The sequence below is a fragment of the Dermochelys coriacea genome, chromosome 1, assembly GCF_009764565.3.
Source record: "Dermochelys coriacea isolate rDerCor1 chromosome 1, rDerCor1.pri.v4, whole genome shotgun sequence".
NCBI lineage: Eukaryota > Metazoa > Chordata > Testudines > Dermochelyidae > Dermochelys > Dermochelys coriacea.
The window spans coordinates 163854171-163876994 of record NC_050068.2 but is presented as its reverse complement, the minus strand read 5'-3'; positions in this window follow the sequence as shown (position 1 = coordinate 163876994).

Sequence of the window (22824 nt, the reverse complement as noted above, 5' to 3'; positions counted from 1 at the left end):
CAAGGGACATAAAAGACAATAATAACAGGTTCTTTAGATTAGGAGCAAGAGAAAGACCAAGGAAAGTGTAAGTCCTCTATTTAGCAGGGAAGGAGAGGTAATAACAGATGACATCAAGAAGACTGAGGTGTGTAATTTAGGTTAGATATTAGGAAAAGCTTTCTAGCTATAAGGGCAGTTAAACTCTGGAATAGGCTTTCAAGGGGGTTGTGCAGTTCCCCTCACTGGAGGTTTTAAAGAACAGGTTGAAGAAACATCTGTCCAGGATGGTCTAGGTTTACTTGGTCCTGCCTCAGCACAGTGGGCTGGACTAGATGATCTATCAAGGTCCCTTCCAGCCCTACAATTCTATGACTTTGATTAATGGACTATGTACCTTCTGGTGTGCACTAAATGTTCCCTACTGCTTTTTAATGTAGTGCTGGGAACTTATAGTGTGCACCAGCAAGGTCTATGTGGACCAGTTAATGAGAAATGCATCCGATGAAGTGAGCTGTAGCTCACGAAAGCTTATGCTCTAATAAATTTGTTAGTCTCTAAGGTGCCACAAGTACTCCTTTTCTTTTTGCGAATACAGACTAACACGGGTGCTACTCTGAAACCAGTTAATGAGTAACATTTCTGTGTGCTTTAGCAAAAAGAAAAGGAGTACTTGTGGCACCTTAGAGACTAACAAATTTATTTGTAGCTCACAAAAGCTTATGCTCAAATAAATTTGTTAGTCTCTAAGGTGCCACAAGTACTCCTTTTCTTTTTGCGAATACAGACTAACACGGCTGCTACTCTGAAACCTGTGTGCTTTAGAACTCACACTCCTGTAGTGTGCATTAACTCACTGTGAAGACAAGCCATAAATGATCATAAAGATCCCTTCTGGAATTAAAATCCATGAGCAACTCAGAAAGTGACACTGACCTTCTCAAACAGACCGCTCACCTGTTGCCAGGGAGGCTAAAGTCCAGGCATGTGCGTGGTCCTGCCGTTTAAAAAATTGCCTCATTGTATGCAGTTTTCACAAGCCCCACTCTGCAGTTGATTCAGCCGTGGATACATTCACCTCTTCTCGCTCCTTGAGCCAAACAGCCCTTTCCGAAATCTATGCCGAGCCCAGCTTTCCTCCTGTGACAATAAATTAAAATTCATTTTATTCACCAAACTTTCTCCCCTGAATCAAATGGATGTGTTGTAGGATGAAATATTAATCAATACAAAGAAAAGAATTCTAAGGGAAAGTCAGACATCTTTGTTCCGGGGGACTAGAAATGTGGCTGTTGCATTATTTTTGATGTGTTTAACTCTTTTAATGCTCATGAAATGTGCTGCAGTAATAGCCTTAGCAAATGAAATATTCCAGATAGCTATAGAATGGCCACAGCACAGGCAATACCGATGTAATCTTCCCCAGGTTTGAAGGGGCCAATTCTAGAGGCACGAGTGTCTGAAGGAAATACACGCAATTGTTTCATTTGAGCTTGCTCTAGATTACCTTTGTGTACATCTTGTTGCCTTCATTACTCTCTATGACCTCGTCTTGTTCTTTCAACAAGAAAGGCATAACAAGGAGTAGGCTGCAGAAGCAAATGTATATGAAATGGAGCTCGGGGACTGCTCTTGCTTTGCTTCTTAACCTTTTGTAGTGATGGGGACTTGGCTCTTCAACTCAAGCAGATCTCCACCAGACTTTGAAACTGGGTGTGTGATCAAAAGAACAACTGTAAGTATTGCTGGCATGAAGATAATCCATTGCCATAGCCAATGGCAGCTAATTTGCTGCGGATCAGCCAGTTTTTGGTTCATGTCCACAGTTCAGCTGGCTTTTTAATAATGTATACATGCATGAGGCATCTGTTTAGCACAAATACATTTATTATTGGTATACAGTACTGCCAAACAATGAACAGCAATTAAAAGAGAAACTGTAAACAAATGTTCTGCCAATAAGAGCATTCACATTAAGATAACAGGTTTTGGGTGGATGCAAATTCATAATAAATTGCTAGAATTCTGGTGTTTTTACAAAGAGTACAATGAAAAAAATAGAAATCAAGTAAAAATGCCACATTTAGTGGTTCTGTTCAATTAGTCCTTTTTTATTATAAATACTTCTAGGCTATTCTTCCAGCAAATGAGATGCCAGGACAGGTTTTTTTCACATGTGAGGGTCAGCAGTATTAAAATGACCTTGTGTCATAATCCTGGCTGAGTTCTCCCTTGTGGATGCTCACCAGGCAGCTGTGCTGGGACCCACATGCTGGATCTGGGTAAGCTTCCATCACAGTCTCTGGCTGTGGCCTCTTGCATACGCTTCTCAGGCACAGACTCTCTGTCTGGTACCACTTCTAGGGAATAGGACCCGACAGGCCAGCTGCCTTGGGTGCCAGGTGCCATCCACACAGGGACAAAGGCGTTACAACACTGAGAGTTACAGTGCCTAACTTTTAGGCACCTAGAAAATCAGAGGAACAATGTTGCTATCTAGAAAGCCTAGGCAAGGTGCCAAGGCTCCTTATCCAAGGAATGGGGAAAGATATGCAACTTAGACTGCAATCCGCAAAGCCAGCATGCTAGGAGGGATGCTGCCTGAATGAGCCAATGGGAAAAGCCAATGAAAGGGGGGTTTGCTAAGCCCCGTCCCTCTCACAGAGATAGATGCTTGAACACCTGTCTTTCCCCCGGTTCATGGATTACTAGCAGAGATGGATGATGCCTAAGTTGCATGTGGGGCGCAAACCAAAATGGCTGGGGGGTGGGGAGGAGGAAAGTAACCTCCCTTATAACCTTTAGCCTAGAAAATAGGGTATTCCCCTAACAGGTGGCAGACCTTGATTCACATCCCTCAGGTGAGGGGGGACTTGTACTGGGGGTCACCCACATCCTGCATGAGTATCCTACCCACAAGGTTATAAGGGAAGTCCTCTTCCCCCTGGCTGCTTTGTGTGAACTCACCTGAGGGGCCTAATCTTGTAGGTCGCCTCTGAACACTGGAGGGGGCCCCACAGGCTACTTAGGTGGTCAAATGCCACTCTCCCAGTTTGTGAATCACTCTGTGGCCTAGGGGGTAGGCCGGCATCTGGGCATCTATTGTGAGGCAGCAGTGCACACACTGAGGTGGCAGATAGGTGTCCAGCTGTCTAGAGTGAGGCTCCAGTGTGCTTGCCTGGAGGCAAAAAACTTTGGTGCCAAGTGAGCTTAGGCACCTACAGCATCAAATGGCAGCCGAGTGGGAGTTTTGAGGCTCACAGTGGTGCCTAAAAACAGGACTTAGGCAGCTAAGTACCTTCCTGGATGGCACCCACCTTCCCTAAAGCTCCACCCTTGGGAGTAGTCTGATTCAGAATTTATCCCCTTAGGGACAGGTAATAATTGAAACCAGTAATGTCTAGCCTTCGCCAAGGGATTTCTAAACCAAACACACTTTACCCATTCTGTCTGCTAGTCCACTGCATGGGAACATTGAAGTTTAACCTTTTGGAGATACACAACCTCAGGGGTTACATCGTCCTTTGCTGTACGCTCCTTTTGCCCATTAATATGTTCAGACATTCGCCTGGCTAGAAGCCTGGAAAACACCAGTATTACAAAGGTCACTAAGCTAATGTTGCACTTGAAGGGTGCATTACAGAAGGGTGAAAGAAAAGAGTCAAATTATGTTATAACAAAAGTGATCCTTCCTTTTTCTTAAAGAATACTTCTAGTAAATAATCATCTACTCTATTCTTTAGAAAAAGCAAAATGAGAAATTACTGCTAATTTCTTAGCAATATATAAGCAAGGTCTGAATGAGCTCTCCCCTGCCATCTAGGGAAAAGGCGGTCAGGAGCAGATTGTGTTTGCATAGACATGCCTACTCCCTCTAAGTGCACGGCAGATGGAGCTGCTTTGCCAAAATGATCAATTTTCACTGGTTTTGGGTTGCAAATCACTCTAGTATTTGAATGAAAAGGTAATGAAATGTTGTTATCCTTATTGTATGAGAAAAGGGCAGCAGAACTGTACTTAGTGTGGCCTGATTGAGGGTGTCACCCTAAACTGCACATCACTTGCTAAGTAGTGGGTATGGATTCCAAAAGTCCCAGGGAAACATAGGGTTTTTTTTTCCCCCTTCCTGCTGGTGTAGTTGCTGCCTAAAGAGCCTTAGATGCTGTTTAAAAACACAGCTGATTAGACTCAGCTGAGAGACCTTGTTTCTGGTTGGTGATTCCTGAAGCTGATATCACTACTTAGCAGGTCTGGGAGCTAAACCTTAGACCTTGTATGGGGAAGGTATTGCAGTGAAAGACAACACAGCACCCTGCATAGGCAGTGAGGTTCCTTGCTACCTGCTGAAATCACTAGGAGCTGGGTTAAGTAATTGGACCTCAGAACATGACATCACAGATACTGGTGGTAGAGAGGCAGTAGCCAGTGGCAGGAGAGAGACAGTGGCAGCTTTGAGCCAGTTGCAGAGTCATCATCATCAGCAGCAGGCATTGTTCAAAACCCTGTGAATGCACCTCTGAACTCTGAGCTTTTGCTAACTAAGGACCACCAATTACAAGGGGGTGAGGGGCGCAACAAAGGTGGTGTATTAAGGGACATTCATTTGTCAGACTTTCACACCACAAGGTGAGAAACTGAGGCAAAGGACACTGCCCAATGCATTGTGGAGTGGGTGTTAGTTTATGGTCACATGCTTTTGAATGATGGTTGTGGTGTTTTCCCAAATTAATGTTGGCTCCCCTTTTTCCCTTGTAATAAAAGGTTTATTTTGTTGTACACAGACTGAGTGTTTGAGAGAGGGGAAGTACTGCCTCCTACAGGTGCTCCGGGTGGTGTTCAGGGTGGGGGCTCAAATCGGTTCTATTTTGTGTTAAGAGAAACTCCTAGACATTGAATCTGGCCCTTGTTGCTGCTTACTCCACCTGGCAGAAGGGTTACAATATAATTACTAATTACTACTAATTACTACTACTAATACTACTAATAAAGTATAATTAGTAGAAAGATGCACCAGTGCTAACAGGGAACTCAGGAGACCCAAGTTCAATTCCCTACTCTGCCACTGTCATCCTGTATGACCTTGGCCATGTCAATTAAGCCCAGATCCTCGGAGGTGTGTAGATGCCTAATTCCCTTGAAACCAATGGGAGTTAGGCTCCTAAATATCTTTGAGGACCTGGGTTTTAGTCTCTCTGTGCATCCATTTCCCATCGGTAAAATGGGGATGATGATCCTTCCCTACCCAGCAGGGGTTGTTGTGAGAATAAATACATTAAACAGGGGGTGTAGCATTGCACCTATTTTGCTATTTTGCTTTGATTTTCATCTCAACTTTCTAATACACTTTGCTTCATTTCTGGTATTTTTGGCTGTAGGGTGGTTGTTGGATATTCACTGTGGTCTGTTCCTGTAGTTAAGGAAAACGAACTTCTCACCTCTGGCTAGGAGGAAGAAAAGTATATAACCTGGAGCCACTCAGTCAAACGTGTTCCTTTGTTTCAAAAGAAGTTCCTAAGAAGCTGGCTGTGGGCAGTAGGGACACAAGAGAAAGCCTAGTGATCTCTTGGAGTGGCAGAAGTAAGGGGCTGGAAGTTACATTAGGGGTGGCTGGAAAACAACAATTCTGTTTTGTGAAAAATTTTTAAATTTATTTTCATTCCAATGTTTAACAAAAAACTTTCTAAAAGTTTCCATGAAAAAACAAGAGAAAGCAATCCACTGCACAATAGCCTAGTGGGAAGTAAGGATATAGAAGATCCTAGGTCAACTTTCTGTACTGAAGAGAGGGGGAAGGATTGAATCTGCCTGATTCAGACCAGGAACTTGAACCTAGATCTCCTACATACCGGGGTGGGAGCAATACCCTAACCATGTAGCTATTCTGCGATGGCACATGTGCTTTGACTAGAAATTTCTTCCTGGATTTATTTGGGAAACCTTCTCAACAAAGTTTTCACTGATACACCTGCTTCTGCAAAACATTTCAGTTTCAATGAAATGGCAATTTTCCAAGGAAAAATTTTGTTAAAAAATGTTCTGACCAGCTCTAGTCTGCATATGACAGTCATTGCTCATTATCTTAGTCTCCTAGTTTCGTGTCTGAGTGTGTGTGCTAAAATATTTCAAATCCTCTTTCTTGTATTACTTAAAAATCAGTCATTATAAAGACTAAAAAGGAGCAGAAAAGGGTAGCGAGAAAGTGAGACAGAGGGGGGAAATCCAAGCATAGGAACAACACCAGCTACAGACCAAACATATATCAGTAACACATTGGTGCTGAAAGAGGATCAGGCCTTTAACCTCAAACCTTCAAGAAAGGACTAATTTTTCTGTCCTCTAATCCCTTCCTTCCCTCATCCCTAACAAGGCACTTTATGTGCCACCATTTTGACCCCTTAGAAGGAATGTCTTCAGCCCTGCCCCGTGGAAGCTCTAAATCTTTGGGGTTTAGATAGAGCCCACAGGCATCCTCCCAAAGTTCTCAGTAATAATGATAAAACAGGGTTCCCAATAGGTTTTAACCTTCATTCTCCAATCTTCCTATTCCCAATATTGCCAACTCTCATAATTTTATTGCAACTCCAGCAATTTTGGTTGTTCTTTTTCCTGTCTCTTGAAAACATTATGAAAAGAGCCAACTCATAAATTTTTCCTTATTCAAAATGGTTCCTATCAATGGGGCTGAAGCCAGCAAGATGGCTGCCATTTCCCTACAGTCCATCTGCATGTAGAAGTGAGACTACTCTTGATAAAGTTGCCTGAGATCTCCCACGCCATATTTTCAGTGAGGCAGAAGCCTTGCCCACAGGCAAAATGGCTGCCACCCTGTGGTTCAGGGGGCTAGACAGTATTCAAGGACTGGCAGGAGCAGCAGATACATTGTGAAAGGTAGAGAGGGAGTATGAGGGAGAACAGGGCACTGGGGAACAGGAGATAGATTTAGGGAGTTCAAGGGAAGGCAAGGTAGTGCTGCCCAGACGCAGGCAGAGAAGTGCCAGATAGATCAGTGTGTAGGACATCTACAGTGTAGACCTCTTAAGATGTAGTCTTCTCTCCTGGCTTTAGAGTGGCCAAAATTTTTCCTTTCACGTTTAATGGGGGACTGTCTTGGGTCTTTCAATATCTTTTTGGGCTCTTGAAGTGTTGGTGCTTTCATTCTCCTGTAAGTGATCCTGGAATCACTCTTGCAACAGCACCAGGATCTATCTTGAAGTCTACCTTGTGTTTAGACTAGCAGTCTGCTGCATAATGTCCTCTTTTTAGACATTTCCTGCATGTGGTATCTCTTGCTGGATGAATATATTTGGTGCCAGGGCCAAACCTGAGTGGGTAATGAGGCGGCCAGTGCTGCTTGTGCCTAAGCTACTGATCACACCTCCAACTCCCACTGCAAGCTAAGGGAACATGTGTGGAGAGGGGCCTCACCTGCATGGGAGGAAAGCGAAGCCTTGGCAAAGCTGTCCTTACTCTGTCTTTTGCCCTGAGCATCGGCTTGAAGTTTAAGGTACAAGTTTAAGATGGGAAATGTTCTGCTTCAACTAGGGTTTTGGAAGTTTTAAGGGGGGCTGTTGGGAAGCATGCCATCAGGCTTCAGTAGACTTTGGATTAGAACAGGGACTTGAACCTGGATCTCCTATATCCCTGGGGGCAGAACCCTAACCACTTAGCTATTCTGCAGTAGTTCATAAAAGAGGAAATAGTTCTTCTCTCTCAAGTAACAATAGACTAAAGAACAATAACAATTCCCTTATGCAAGGAGTTATACAATTCAGTAGGTAAACCACAGCCAATTCCCATGTATTCAAACTGCTTTTTTTCTATTTATGAACTAATTTTCTTGGATCTTTGTTTCTAGGCATTTTCACTGAGCAACTATACACTGCTTAATTTACCAAATCATAATTAGCAAGTTCAGCTTCTCATAGAAGCCCTTGTATTTTCTTGTGCTTCAAACGGAGAATGACTGGCATTTCCGATAATCCAGTGTGGTTGGTGACTTGTGGTAAATATTGACAACTGCTGTATTGTGAAAACATCTATGCATTAAATCACTATTGCAGTTGGGTTCCAGTGTAGAACATTGTGTGGTGTTAGTTGGGAGTGTTTAGAGCCACTATGTCCCTAAGGGCATATAGCAAGCAGGCAAATGTCTGTATAAACAGGAAATAAAGTTAGTCTTGCATTTACCCTGACCATGGTATGAATATTGGGTATCTGTAATCTCTACATGGTGTTAGAATGGGATCAGATAAAGTCCCAACACACCACAGAAACATCATTGCAAAATAAAATAAAAATTTATAATAATTCAAAAAAAAGGAAAAAGAAAACAGACAAGCAGCAAGCCCTCCAACCCAGCCAGAGGAACCTAAAAGCTGCACACAGCCAGCAGCAAAAGAGGCCTAAAAATAAAAAGCCCAGAAAAAACTGCTGTGTTGAGTCTAGGGGCATGTCTACACTTACTTCTGGAATGATTGATCCAGCGGGGGGTGTCAATTTATCGCATCTAGTGATGACACAATAAATCAACCGCTGAGCGCTCTCCCGTCGACTCTGGTACTCCAGCGGAGCGAGAAGTATAGGCGGAGTCGGCGGGGGAGCGTCAGCATTCGACCTACTGCAGTGAAGACACCATGGTAAGTAGATATAAGTACGTCGACTTCAGCTACGTTATTCATGCCCTCCCCCCTCTCCCCCAGTATAGACCAGGCCACTGCAGCAAGGAATGAAGATAGGAAAGTAAGGGACAGTGATACTAAGGTTAGGACCACATTAAAGGATATACCATGTTACTCCACCCAAAGGCAACAAACAAAAAAAAGGGAGGGTGGGTGAGGAAATCTCTTGTACAGTAAAACAGCAGAGATGGCTACATCTGACTCAGTCTTTTTCTAAATAACACCCCATCAGAATTTGGTTTCCAGCACCCTGAGGGATGGCTATTCAGAGTAAGCAGATCCCAGAGGTTCCATCAGTTTAGATGAACAATTCAAGGAGAAATACGTTAATGCCTTGCTCTGTAAAAGGGGTTCTCAAACTTCATTGTACTGCAACCCCCTTTTGACAATAAAAATTACTGCATAACCCCAGGAGGGGGGATTGAAGCCTGAGCCTGCCCCAGTCCCACCGCCCCAGGTGTGTGTGGGGGGTGGGGTGGGGGGGGTGCAAAGCCCCAACCTTGCCGCCCTGGGTGAGGGGCCAGTAATCTGAGCCTCACCACCCATGGCCAAAGCTGAAGCTGTCGGGCTTTGGCTTCAGCTATGGGTGGTGGGCCGTGGGCTTTTTGGCTTGAGCTCCAGGCCCCAGCAAGTCTAAACCAGCCCTGGTGACCCCATTAAAACAGGGTCATGATGCACTTTAGGGTCCCAGCCCACAGTTTGAGAACTGCTGCTCAATTCAATGGGATCTACAACAGGGAATATTATCATTTCCAGAAGCCTCACAGCTACCCAGATGAAACAATTCAATACAGTTAAAGAAGAAATGGACAAATATATCATTTCATGCCACCACAATGTGATTTTTGAGTGGGCACATGATGGGGTATGTAACCCCACACAGGCCATGAAAAGCTGCATGTATCCTGAGGGACAAATATGTTATCTGGCTGCACCTGGAGAGTGAGCCAGGCTTAATTAGAGATGAAGCCCAGCTGGGGAGGAGCTGGAGAGTGATTATAAAGGCAGGAAGTTGACATCAGAAAGGGGCTGCAGGAAGAAACTCTGAAATCATTCTCTAGGATTAGAGCGCAGGACTAGGCTGTGGGTGGTGTGACCTAGTGATTAGAGCTGGAGCTTGGTCTAGTGGTTAGAGCTGGGAGTCAGAGTCATGGGCCCAAGCTGGAGTCAGGAACCAGGAATGAAGCCAAGGGTCAGAGCTGGAGTCAGAAGCTGGTAACAATGATCAGAGCGAGAGTGGGAAGCTAGGTGAGGGAGCAGGACTGGAACAGGACAAGAACAAGAATCTGTACAAGGCTAGAGCTAGTGACCTGCTACTGCTGCTGAGCTTAAATGCAGAATTGTTGGCTCCTTTCAGCCAATTGGGCAGGCTGGCTAATCAGGCAATTATACTGCAGGCCAGCTGGGTCATTAACCTGACTGAAGTGACTAACCCCAGGTTTCCTGACACTCAGGAGTTTGTGAGGAGAAAGCTCCGGGAGAGAGTTGGCCCTGGGATCCTCTCCTGAATGAAGTCTGGCAAGAGGTCATGAGGGAGACAAAGCTGCCACTAGGAGCGGAGCAGGCAAGGGCTAGTTTAACTCATTACCAGGCCCTGCTCATGTTTGGCCCGGCCACTCCTCCATCATGACAGGGAGGTGGCTGTGAAAACTTGAATGAATGGTGTTGCAACCTGGTCAGGTTCCACTCAAGTTGCTGCACCTTTAAGTGGTCCCCGAGAAGGGGGTAAAGACTGTGGAAAGCCCTGAGAGAAGGGTGTGAGGATCAGAGGGCCCAGAGATGGGGTCGGGGACCCTTCTGTGAGAACATTAGACTGTTTTCTGCTGGACTTTGTTAGCCCGAAAGGGTGGACTAAATCATGGCCTCGCCTGAGGGCTGAGTCACAGGACTAGGGAACACTGAAGTGACCAGTAGGGGGCACCAGATGGAGACAAAGCTGCCTCACAATGCCTGGCCACAAGCAAGTGCTCCAGCAGTGAGTGAACTCGTTCAGGGGGCATGATTTCACTCCCGTAAGCAAGAGAAGGGGGAGTCAGCAAATGATTTCAGAACAGCCCTGTCTAACCTACTCCAGCACTGTGGCTATGGAAAGGTGAGTGCAGAACTTATCGGAGACTGGTTTGTGGTAGGGCCGAGAGACAATCACCTGTCAGGATAACTTCAGAGTCTAACTTCACACCATAGACTGAGCAGAACATAGTTCTTTATATATTGGAGGACTAACACGCTCTTCTGAGGAATAACTTTGAGGAGAAACCCAGTGCAAAAGCCATAGACATGGGGAGGAAGAGATGTCAGAATGCCCAGAAACAGTACCTCCTAGACCAAGGTGAGCACAAAGGAGCCAGACAGGGCCATGCTAACATGGAGTAAAGAAAAGGAACTCAACAAGTGCACAAAAGAATCACCGTGGTCACTAAGCACTGCTCCTATTTGCTGCTGTAATGGAGTTGACTCTGGCACCAGTACCTGAAACAGACCAGTTGGAGCTTTGCTGGTGTCATCCAAGTGCTGGACAGGGATCTGCAGTGATGCCTACCTTGAGGAGTTGGCTGGGAGAGACATAGTGGGGAGCCCTGTGTGGGGAAGGGGTACCCCACTCTAGCTACTTGAAAAGTTAGAAGGTATGCAATAGGAGTCTTTCCATTGATGTCAACGGACTCTTGATCAGCAGAATTGCCATAGTATTTGGCTGGACTTAAAATTCAGCTTCCAGGTTTATGCACTTAACTGGTTTTTACTCAGCTTCCATTTGTCCTGTCATATTGCTGATGCTAGTTTTAAATGAAGGGTTAATAAATTGGGTTTGTTTAATTGTGGATTTGGTAACATGTTTGGCCTCCAGGTGGAGGGGAGGGGTGTGTCTGTGTATCCATAGGTGAACTGAAATTGGTTCATGATTATTTTATCCACCATTTATATTTTCCTCACATACATCAGTTATGTACCTATACCTCCCACAGAAGAGCCCTCTTTTAGAGTTTAAGGCCAGAAGGGACCGCCAGGTCATCTAGTCTGACCTCTTGTGTAGCCAGCACCCACATGCTAAACCCAACCACCAAAATTAGACCAAAGAGTTACAGCCCACAGGAGATTAGACTATCCTGTGCCACAGGGAGAGAAGAGGCAGGGCTGAGGTGCACCAGTTCTCAAGGCCCCTGCAATGGAGGAAGAATGACTAAGTGAAACCTACCCAGATTATCCTGGCAAGTGACCCACATACTGTGGAGGAAGGCAAAAACCTTCAAGATCACAAGGCATGAAAACCATTGTTTTCTAACATGCTTCCCACAGAACCCCATTACCTATATATTTATGTCACTCCAACAAGCTGCTGACTGCAGCAGTGAATTCCTACAGAGAATGAGTATGTGTTAGTCAACTCATCTTTAGTAACTGCTTTTTCAGAAATGACTTCTGACCTCTTTCACTTCATCTGCCAGTTTTTGGGTGCTTGAACTGAAAGAAAGGTCACAGGAAGGTACAGATAAAATGAAAAGAATGTAAAAGCTGGCTTAGCTTTTGCTACTGAAATTGCGTAACGGATCTTTTATGCCCTGCTTGCTAAACAAAATCCATAACAAGGAGGGGGAAATAAACAAAAGAATTTTCTTCTCCGCATGTGCTGGGAGCCACCACTGCAAATAAATGTATTGTTAGTTGAAATCGGTGTTTTAGTTTCTCCCTTCCTTTGTGAGATGTTGTAGAGGAAGCAGATTAAGAGCTGCCAGCTTTCTGGAAAAACATGTTGGTGACATTATAATGACTTCATTATGGGCTCTAAGTGAGATAACCGATTAATAATGTATTCAGGAAAAAATACACATTATGAGCATGTACACAGGTGTACTGTTAACTCCTTCTTAGACTTAGTGTGCTTTTAACCAAGTTAGTAAAGTAGCAGCTCCAATGCCCACGAGCTGGGTGGTAAAAGAGTTAACAGCAGTGTGCCAAGTCATCACAGCTGCATTTGCTTCTGAGGCCATCTACAATGCAAACAACATGGCAGCATTTGTATTGTTTTTCACTAGGAGTGCTGCTGCTGGGTGAAATTGTCAGCCCCTTTGGCTTCTATTTGGAAACCTATTAGCCCCAAAGCACAAGTCTTGTTTTTAAAGACAGGTTTTCAAAAGAGATTTTATGGCATATCTGTCTTTTCTAGCATTTTGCATAAAGTTAGTGAGGAAAACAGAGCAGTAGGACATACCCAGATATTCCCCAGGAAAGGGAAGGTGGATTATGCTCTTTCATGTTCAGGGTGAGCTTGCACCATATTGGAGGAAGAAGAGGATGTACATTACATGTCAGGTTATCAGTGCTGAGTGTTCAGCCTAGGAGATAGCTGCAGTATTCAGGAAACCAATCTGGCAGCAAACAGTCAATCCCAGCAGCCTATGTCACCATGGCGACAATAAGGGTAATCCCAGCAGAGAGTGAGAGATGCCTACTTGACGTATCTTTTTGTATCACATACCATGATGAGTTGGACATCCTAGATCATTCAATACATAGCCCAGGAGCTCAGCTGATATATCTCAAACTGGGTTCATTATGTTGTATTTCCTTCAACAGCCGTGGCGCTACTTTAGCATTTTGATTGTAAAATTATCTGCCAACAGTACGTGAAATATTCCTCCAGGGTTTTTATCTGAAATGAACATCCCAGCTAGGATATTTCACAGGCATGATAACCTGCCCTGATCTCTGTAGCTATATCCAATGGGACTTCCTTTCCAGTATTAACTTATATGGAAATGTAATGTTTGAGAAAGATAACTCCCAGTAGGCCTATCTACTGTGTATAATTAATGACTGTTCTAAACAGTGAGTTCTTGATTTATAAAATAGCACCACAGTTCTGTCTGTCTTTGGGGGTTCGGTAGGCATTTTGCACTGCCTTCAGCACAAGAACTGTACGATGCCTCTATGTGTAACCAGTTCAGCTGCTCAAGGGCAGGTGACGATGAGGAAAGGGGCTCAGCTGCTGAAGGTATAATTCCAGATGTTGGTGACTGCTATGCATATTTCTTCCCCTCTCATCCAAGCTTGTAACAAAGCGGGCGCTGTGGTATTAAAATTGTTCGAGCGTGCATGCATTATGCTCTGGCTGATGCTATATTTTAAACACTTACCTTTTTCTAGCTCTTTTGTTGCTTTTTTAACTGATTTTTTTACATAATTAGCTTAAAAGCCCATTGTAGTAAGGAAGGCAAGCAGGCTGCACACAGGTATCATCCATAGGCACCAAAAATACCAGGAGAAAAGTGTATAGAATTTCTTTGAAAAGCTGCTGGGAGGTTCTATGGTTATTAAAATACATACAGTACAAAGGGCCAGCTTCTGCTCCCACTGATGACATGCAGGCTGGCATTTTTCAACAGGGCCACTGGAAATTACGCACCCCACATACCACTGACCTTCAATGTGAGTTGGGCACCTAATTCTCTTGGGTCCTGTAATGGAATGCTAAACTGTATAAAATTGTTCAGCCAGTAGGTGGTGCTGTGAGCAAAATACCTTGTTTAAATTAAGCTCAGCCAGACAAAGCAGAACATTAAAAAATCTTATGATAAACACATCTGGTGTGTATAAGCAAATTCTGTAACCAGTCCATATCTGGTACAGAAGTACATGATATGGTGTCAGAAGTAAACTAAGAACAGAAACAGAAAGAACAAAGCAACACAGGTTGCAGGATCTCATCAACATGCCACTCTTCAATGCCCGAGAGAACTTCAGCTTTGACAAACCTTCAGAATGGATAGACTGGAAACAATATTTTGCAAGATTTTGCCTTGCTACCAAACTCCACAAAGATACACAGATATCTTTTTAAATGTATGCTATGGGGCAGCAAGCAGAGCATATCTTTAATTTTTTTGACTTTACTGAAGATAGTCACAAAGATGACTATGAAATTATTTTGACTATGTTTGATGCATCCTTTAAACCTCAGAGAAATGTGGCTTATGCAAGAACATGTTTTCACCAGAGAATTCAAGGACCAGGGGAAATGCTGAATCTTTTATAAAAACACTGCATACATTGACTGAAAACACTCTGATTTTGGGGAATGCAAAATATGAAAACATTGCACGCAGGCTGGTTATTGGGTTAACAGATTATTAGCTTTTACAGCAGCTTCCATTAAAAAGAGACGTAACCCTACACACAGCTATTTAAAAATCAAAACAGTCTGGTGAAACAACAAACCCTAATGAAATGTGACAGTTTCAGGTTTTTCAAGTTTATCTTGGAAACTGTAAACAGAAACTTGAATGTTTAAAAATCACTATCATGAAACCCCTGAGGCAAGGAGAGAGAACTCTCAGGATGAGGGACAAATTCCAGCCTCAGTGACTCTTTTCACAACTTTTCCCAAGAGTTAATGCATATCCAGCCAAAGCAAAGTGTAATAACTGCATGAAATATGGACTCTTTGCAGCTGTTTGCCACACCAAAACCATCATAAAGTTGATATATATTACAGACAATCAATAGCCATTGTTTCTGGGTTCTATCACTTCTGATGACATAGAGCCTGCCTAGAGAACCCCTAGAACCCCGACCTGGGGTATTCTATCTGCTACCCAAGATCCATAAACCTGGAAATCCTGGACGCCCCATCCTCTCAGGCATTGGCACCCTGACAGCAGGATTGTCTGGTTACGTAGACTCCCTCCTCAGGCCCTTCGTTACCAGCACTCCCAGCTATCTTCGAGACACCACTGACTTCCTGAGGAAACTACAGTCCATTGGTGATCTTCCTAAAAACACCATCCTAGCCACTATGGATGTAGAAGCCCCCTACACCAACATTCCACACAAAGATGGACTACAAGCCGTCAGGAACAGTATCCCCGATACTGTCACGGCTAACCTGGTGGCTGAACTTTGTGACTTTGTCCTCACCCATAACTATTTCACATTTGGTGACAATGTATACCTTCAAATCAGCGGCACTGCGATGGGTACCCGCATGGCCCCACAGTATGCCAACATTTTTATGGCTGACTTAGAACAACGCTTCCTCAGCTCTCGTCCCCTAATGCCCCTACTCTACGTGCGCTACATTGATTACATCTTCATCATCTGGACCCATGGAAAAGAAGCCCTTGAGGAATTCCACCATGATTTCAACAATTTCCATCCCACCACCAACCTCAGCCTGGACCAGTCCACACAAGAGATCCACTTCCTGGACACTACGGTGCTAATGAGCGATGGTCACATAAACACCACCCTCTATCGGAAACCTACTGACCGCTATTCCTACCTACATGCCTCTAGCTTTCATCTAGATCATACCACTCGATCCATTGTCTACAGCCAAGCTCTACGATATAACCGCATTTGCTCCAACCCCTCAGACAGAGACAAACACCTACAAGATCTCTATCATGCATTCCTACAACTACAATACCCACCTGCTGAAGTGAAGAAACAGATTGACAGAGCCTGAAGAGTACCCAGAAGTCACCTACTACAGGACAGGCCCAACAAAGAAAATAACAGAACGCCACTAGCCATCACCTTCAGCCCCCAACTAAAACCTCTCCAACGCATCATCAAGGATCTACAACCTATCCTGAAGGACGACCCATCACTCTCACAGATCTTGGGAGACAGGCCAGTCCTTGCTTACAGACAGCCCCCCAATCTGAAGCAAATACTCACCAGCAACCACACACCACACAACAGAACCACGAACCCAGGAACCTATCCTTGCAACAAAGCCCGTTGCCAACTCTGTCCACATATCTATTCAGGGGATACCATCATAGGGCCTAATCACATCAGCCACACTATCAGAGGCTCGTTCACCTGCGCATCTACCAATGTGATATATGCCATCATGTGCCAGCAATGCCCCTCTGCCATGTACATTGGCCAAACTGGACAGTCTCTACGTAAAAGAATGAATGGACACAAATCAGACGTCAAGAATTATAACATTCAAAAACCAGTTGGAGAACACTTCAATCTCTCCAGTCACACGATTACAGACCTAAGAGTGGCTATCCTTCAACAAAAAAGCTTCAAAAACAGACTCCAACGAGAGACTGCTGAATTGGAATTAATTTGCAAACTGGATACAATTAACTTAGGCTTGAATAGAGACTGGGAATGGATGAGTCATTACACAAAGTAAAACTATTTCCCCATGGTATTTCTCCCCCCCCCACGCCACCCCTCACTGTTCCTCTGATATTCTTGTTAACTGCTGGCCTACCTTGCTTGTCACCATGAAAGGTTTTCCTCCTTTCCCCCCCTGCTGCTGTGATGGCTTATCTTCAGTGATCACTCTCCTTACAGTGTGTATGATAAACCCATTGTTTCATGTTCTCTGTGTGTGTATATAAATCTCTCCTCTGTTTTTTCCACCAAATGCATCTGATGAAGTGAGCTGTAGCTCACGAAAGCTTATGCTCTAATAAATTTGTTAGTCTCTAAGGTGCCACAAGTACTCCTTTTCTTTTTGCGAATACAGACTAACACGGCTGCTACTCTGAAACCTGCCTAGAGAATGACATTGAATATTCATGGCAAGACTATTGACTTTAAAATTGACTCAGGAGCTGACCTCAAAGTCATCCCAGAAGGGATTTGTAATCCCCATCAGCCCCTCCCAGAGCTGAAGTTACCTGACACAGTTCTGACTAGCCCTGGAGGTATTAACTGCCTGGGCCAGTTCACACAGAAACAACTTACAGCAGTGGTGGGCAACCTGTGGCCCGTCAGGGTAATCTGCTGGCGGGCTGTGAGACAGTTTGTTTACATTGACTGTCCGCAGGTACGGCTGCCCTCAGCTCCCATTTCTGGCCAATGGGATCTGTGGGGGGCCATGCCTGAGGATGGAAAATGTAAAAAAATGTCTCGTGGCCTGCCAGTGGATTAACCTAATGGGCTGTGTGCCGAAGGTTGCCAACCTGTGATGTAAATGGTAGGAATGTAAATGTAAAGGGGGAGATGTAATAGAATGCTAACCTGTTTTATACTGTTCTGCCACTAGATGGCACTGTGTATAAATACCCCATTTAAGCTAACTTCAGCCATACCTGGCAGAGCATTAAAGGATCTTCTGATGAACACAGCTGGTATATATACGAAAGTTCTCTAACCAGCCCATATCTGGTACAGAAGTACGTGACAAGTCCCTTGAAAATCCCAGCCTGAGGGTTTTGCCACTTGCTTCAATGAAGTGGGGCAGGAGTGACTGTAGAACTGGGGGCCAGGCCCTGAGCTGGTAGAAAATATCATGGCATAGCTCCATTTGACTTCAATGGAGCTACATCAGTTTACAACAAATGAGGATCTGGCCTTGAAGATTTAAGGGCACATCAATTTTTATTTTGGTCTGTGTTAACTAAAATGCTTCAAAATGTGTCAACCAATTCTTTTCTCCCAGTAACAAAGTGATTGATACAGACTTAGCAACTCACGTCTTCCTTTCCCCCCCACTTACATTATTTAATAATGCCACATAAAATACAGGAAAAAATACAGCACACAATGCAGCAGCTTCCTGTTACAAAACTGTAAATGCTTTGTGGAAGTGAACCAGCTGTGTTACTGGTTGCATGCTTGGCAGCTTAGTATTATAGGTTGGGATCAGTCTTTCACCTGGAAGAGAAACTGATTTAAATTTAAATCTCACTGGTAAGCTGTTAAATGTAGAAATATTTGGGGTGCAGGTGATGATATAATGGAGTCCATGCGATGTCTTTCAGATGCATCCAGAAAAAGCTAAGCAGCAGTTTGGGTTTAGATGGTCCAACTATCTTTTCATTTGCCTATTGTAGATCTAAAAAACTCTCTCCAGAATGGAGAATGTATTACTGAGTGAAAGTTTATTGCTATGGAAATCTTTTGACAGAACTGAACTCCTTTAAAAGCAGTGGACATTAAAGAAGGTATATTTGGAGGATAAAGTTCTTTTTGTTATCATGCAACAGCTTTTGAGGATATACACCCAGCTAAAGCATGAATTGTGGTGGCCAATATCTTCCTCCTGCAGGTTAACTTAAATAACCACAAAACTGTTCACATGACAGATCATGTATGAGAAAACAAAATATTATTTTATAACCAATTGTGGCTTGATCCAAAGCCCAATGAAGGCAGTGGAAAGACCCCAATTGATTTCAACAAGCTCTGGATCAGGACTGTAGCAAGCGTACAGTGCACTTTCCAGGGAATTTGTATTATAGCAACAGATCCATTTATTTTTGTTAAAGAAAGTGATCTAGATACTTTTTTTCGTAGATGAAGAATTTATAGTAGGAACATTCTCCATTCATCCATCATCGTTAATGTGCTGTAGAAATGAAATCAAGTATCCCACAAAATTTGTAGACAAAACATTTGGCGACTAATTGTTTGGCCATAAATGAAACCAGACCCTGTGTGGCATGAAAATAGTTAGTGTTTTAGTGCTTCTAAAGTGGTGAAACTTGGTGGAAATAGTTGAAAAAACAAAGAGCGAGAGAGAAATGAAAATGATGGAGGAAAAGATTATGTGAATGAAAAGTGGAAAAAGAAGAGATGACAATAAGAGTGATGAAATTTAATGGGGTGACAGGAAATAGAATATGATGGAGAGACACCTCCTTTCCCCGGCTGGGTTTCAGAGCCCAGGCTCCAGCCCAACTGGGAACATGTATGCTGCTATTTTTAGTTCTGTAGCATGAGCCTGAATCAGTTGACCCAGGCTCTGAGACTCACTCATGGCAAGTCACTGAGTATCTTCCAAGTCTGACATTTGGAGGAGACTTTTTAAATTTAGCCTCTCAACCTTCTCTCTGCCTTCCCAATTGGCACAATTGTATAACACAGGAATGGACAAATATTTTAAAGAAAAAGAGATCTCAGCATTGACCTAAATCTTCTCTCACTTAAGTCAATGGTAAAACTACCATTGACTTTAATGGGTGCTGAGTTATGGCAATTCTGAGCACTTTGGAAAATCCCAGCAGGTGAGTGCAAAACAGATCATTGTAATTTATACCACAGTTTGGTCCAAATCCTGAAGAGTATTTGGGTCTGCCCCCATCTAAGACAGAAATTGTGCACTGATAGGTGAGGTAGTGGAGAGTCCGAATGTGGGGTGGAGGGAATTGGGTGTATTTAGAATCTGACCCGTGGGACCTCACCCAGCACGAATCCACAAGGATCAAACCCTGACTTGGACTAGCAAGACAGATGCATGGGTTTGAAGACCATGAGGGCTGAGTAGTCCATCCCTCATCCCAACTGTCTTTGTGCTGTAAAGCAAATTCTTTTGGCCAGCAGCCTTTTAATCAGTTTTTGACCCATTTATCAAAATTTGGCCCAGAATGTGTCAAGCCTTTTCATCACATGCTTCTTTTACAGCTATAGAGTAATAGATAACATTCATCCCATGTGGTTAGAGTCTATTGGAACTATTCATTAATATTATTTTACTTTGTATCACAGCAGCATCTAGAGACCTTGATGGAAACTGTGGCCTCACTGGCACTGCATTGACATTGTACGAGACAGTGACTATCCCAAAGCGTTTATAGTCTAAATAGACAAGACAGACAAGGGCTGGGAGGGAAAACAGGGGAAGTGTCTTGCATCTACTTTTCTGTTTAATGGTTCTCTGTGTCATTTTTTATGTCCCTGTAGTTTTTGGTTACACTGCGAATACCTTGTGATGCTTTGTGTAAGTGACACAGTTGACATTTAGTTTAAATTGCAAAGAACAGTTGCACCCAGGAAGGTCACTCAGTGTTTACAAATTCTCTCCACAATGTGGTGGGGAAGCCATTTTGTGTATTTTAAAAATGGAGCATGTTTCGATAAAGCTTTCTCCATACGTAGGGCATCATGAGGCTCTATTTAGAGCTCTTTGAAATATATAGATCTGGCTTCGTACTTGCAGAAATATTTCAAGCAACACTTGTGACTGAGCACATGAAAGACATTCATGTGGGAGTTTGTCCAGCCAGCTGACCATACACAATACTGTATTTATAGTTCAGGGTCTTGTAAATTGTCACATCTAAGAACTGTCCTTGGGCAAAAAGTACATTCTAACAAGCCTGACGTGTAATTAGGGCATCCTATAAATATATACTAAATGGGGTCTTGGTTTCCCCATTTGTAAAGTGGGGATAGTAACACTTGCCTGTCTCACATGCTGAGGAGTAATTGATGGGTTCATAGCACTTTGAAGCTCTGAAGCTTTTATATAAATATTGGGTGGTATTGGGTCAAATCGGTCAATCCTGGTAAATCGCCTGGGTTTGAGCTAGCATGGAAAAGCCAAGTACAATAGTATTGAGTGTCTTCAGATGGGTGATCTGCAGAAGTATAACTTTGTTTATAATGCGTGGAGGATGGGTATATTAAGACAAGAGCTCTCTATCCCCTGCTGTCTCATATAAGGAAGCACTGCATCCTTTGAGGCTCTTATACTTTTCCTAATCAAAAGAACTTGAAATTTGAGTCCCCCAAATATTCCCGAATGGTACAAACAGTCACAATCCTGGGCTGTTTATTCAGTGTGAATAATAAGAGGTGGTGTGAGAGAGAGACTGCCTGCGTGCCTGTCTGCTAGGCAATAGAGAGTAAAGAAAACAAATTCAGAGGCAATGTAAATGGATGTAAGAAGGTATCAGATAAATGACTGGGGCATTCATCTTACAGCAGTTTTATTTTAATTTGTGCTTAAATTCCAAGACACACAGTGCTACTATTCTTTACGTTTCTACAGCAGCCCACATAGTCTTGACTATTTCTGTACAATTTTCTCAAGCTTGACCCCAAGAGATGGACTTTTATAAGACTGGCCCTCTTCCTGACTAGTGGGATCTAAAAGAATGAATCTGCCCTAGCACATGGGAAATTTTTCTAGTCAGACTATCTCTGAACTGCATTGGCTGCCAAATCATACTGCAGACAAAGTGGGTAATATCTCTTATTGGACCTCGGTTGGTGAGAGACAAGCTTTTGAGCTGCACAGAGCTCTTCTTCAGGTCAGACCCTGACTTTAAATAGCTGTGTGGATCCCAGAGGCTCAGAGCCCTCAGCTTGGGGCAATACATTGTGGGCATCTCCATAGTGGAGCCAGGAAGTAGCATGCCTAGGGCCTAATACTGAACCTTGGAAGATCAATGGGCGTTTTTCAATGGACTTCAGTGGATTAAGCCCTTAAAAAAATAAGTTGTCTAACTTTTTCTGCATATGTACATTTTCCCTAGAAGTCTTCGGATTAGTACTTATACTGTTAAAGAAGCTTGAAATGGGGCCTTGTCCATTATTGTTTGTTACAATCCTTTTTTGATTTTTTTTAAACTGGGGAATTTCAATATTCCTTTCAATTCCTGTTAACTCTGTTGGAGAATATATCCTAAGGTCATAGTCCCAACATGATTGCACAACTGCAGTAACTTTTCTGGCTGAGTGGGAACGCTTTACTGATTTTGCTGTTGTGAAAAGCCAATATTTGCTTTAAAGATCCCTTTGGATTTTTAATTCGTTTTGCCAAAATGTTTAGATGCTTTGCCTGCTTCCATACCTGTCTTTGATTGCTTATTCAGTTGGTCTAATGCAGAGGTGAGCAAACTACGGCCCACGGGACCCTCCTGCCTGGCCCCTGAGCTCCTGGCCCAGGAGGCTCACCTCCGGCCCCTCTCCTGCTATCCCTCTCCCCTGCAGCCTCAGCATGCTGCGCCGCCGGTGCAATGCTCTGGGTGGCCGGGCAGCACAGTTGCAGAGCTGCGGCCTGACCCAGTGCTCTGGGCGGTGCGGTAAGGGGGCAGGGAGGAGGGGGGGTTGGATAGAGGGCAGGGGAGTTTGGTGTGGCTGTCAGGGGCATGGATAGGGGTCGGGGCGGTCAGAGGGCGGGGGAACAAGGGGGTTGAACGGGGGCAGGGGTCCCCAGGGGGGCAGTCAGGAAGGAGACGGGGGGTTGGATGGGGCAGCAGGGGTCAATCAGGGGCAGAGGTTCTGGGGATGATCAGGAGACAGGGAGCAGGGGGTGGTGGATGGGGTAGGAGTCTGGGGGGCTGTCAGAGGACAGAGGGGTTTGGATGGGGCAGGAGTCCTGGAGGAGCCATCGGGGGGCGAGAAGCAAGAGGGGTCGGATAGGAGGTGGGGGCCGGGCCACGCCTGGCTGTTTGCGGAGACACAGCCTCCC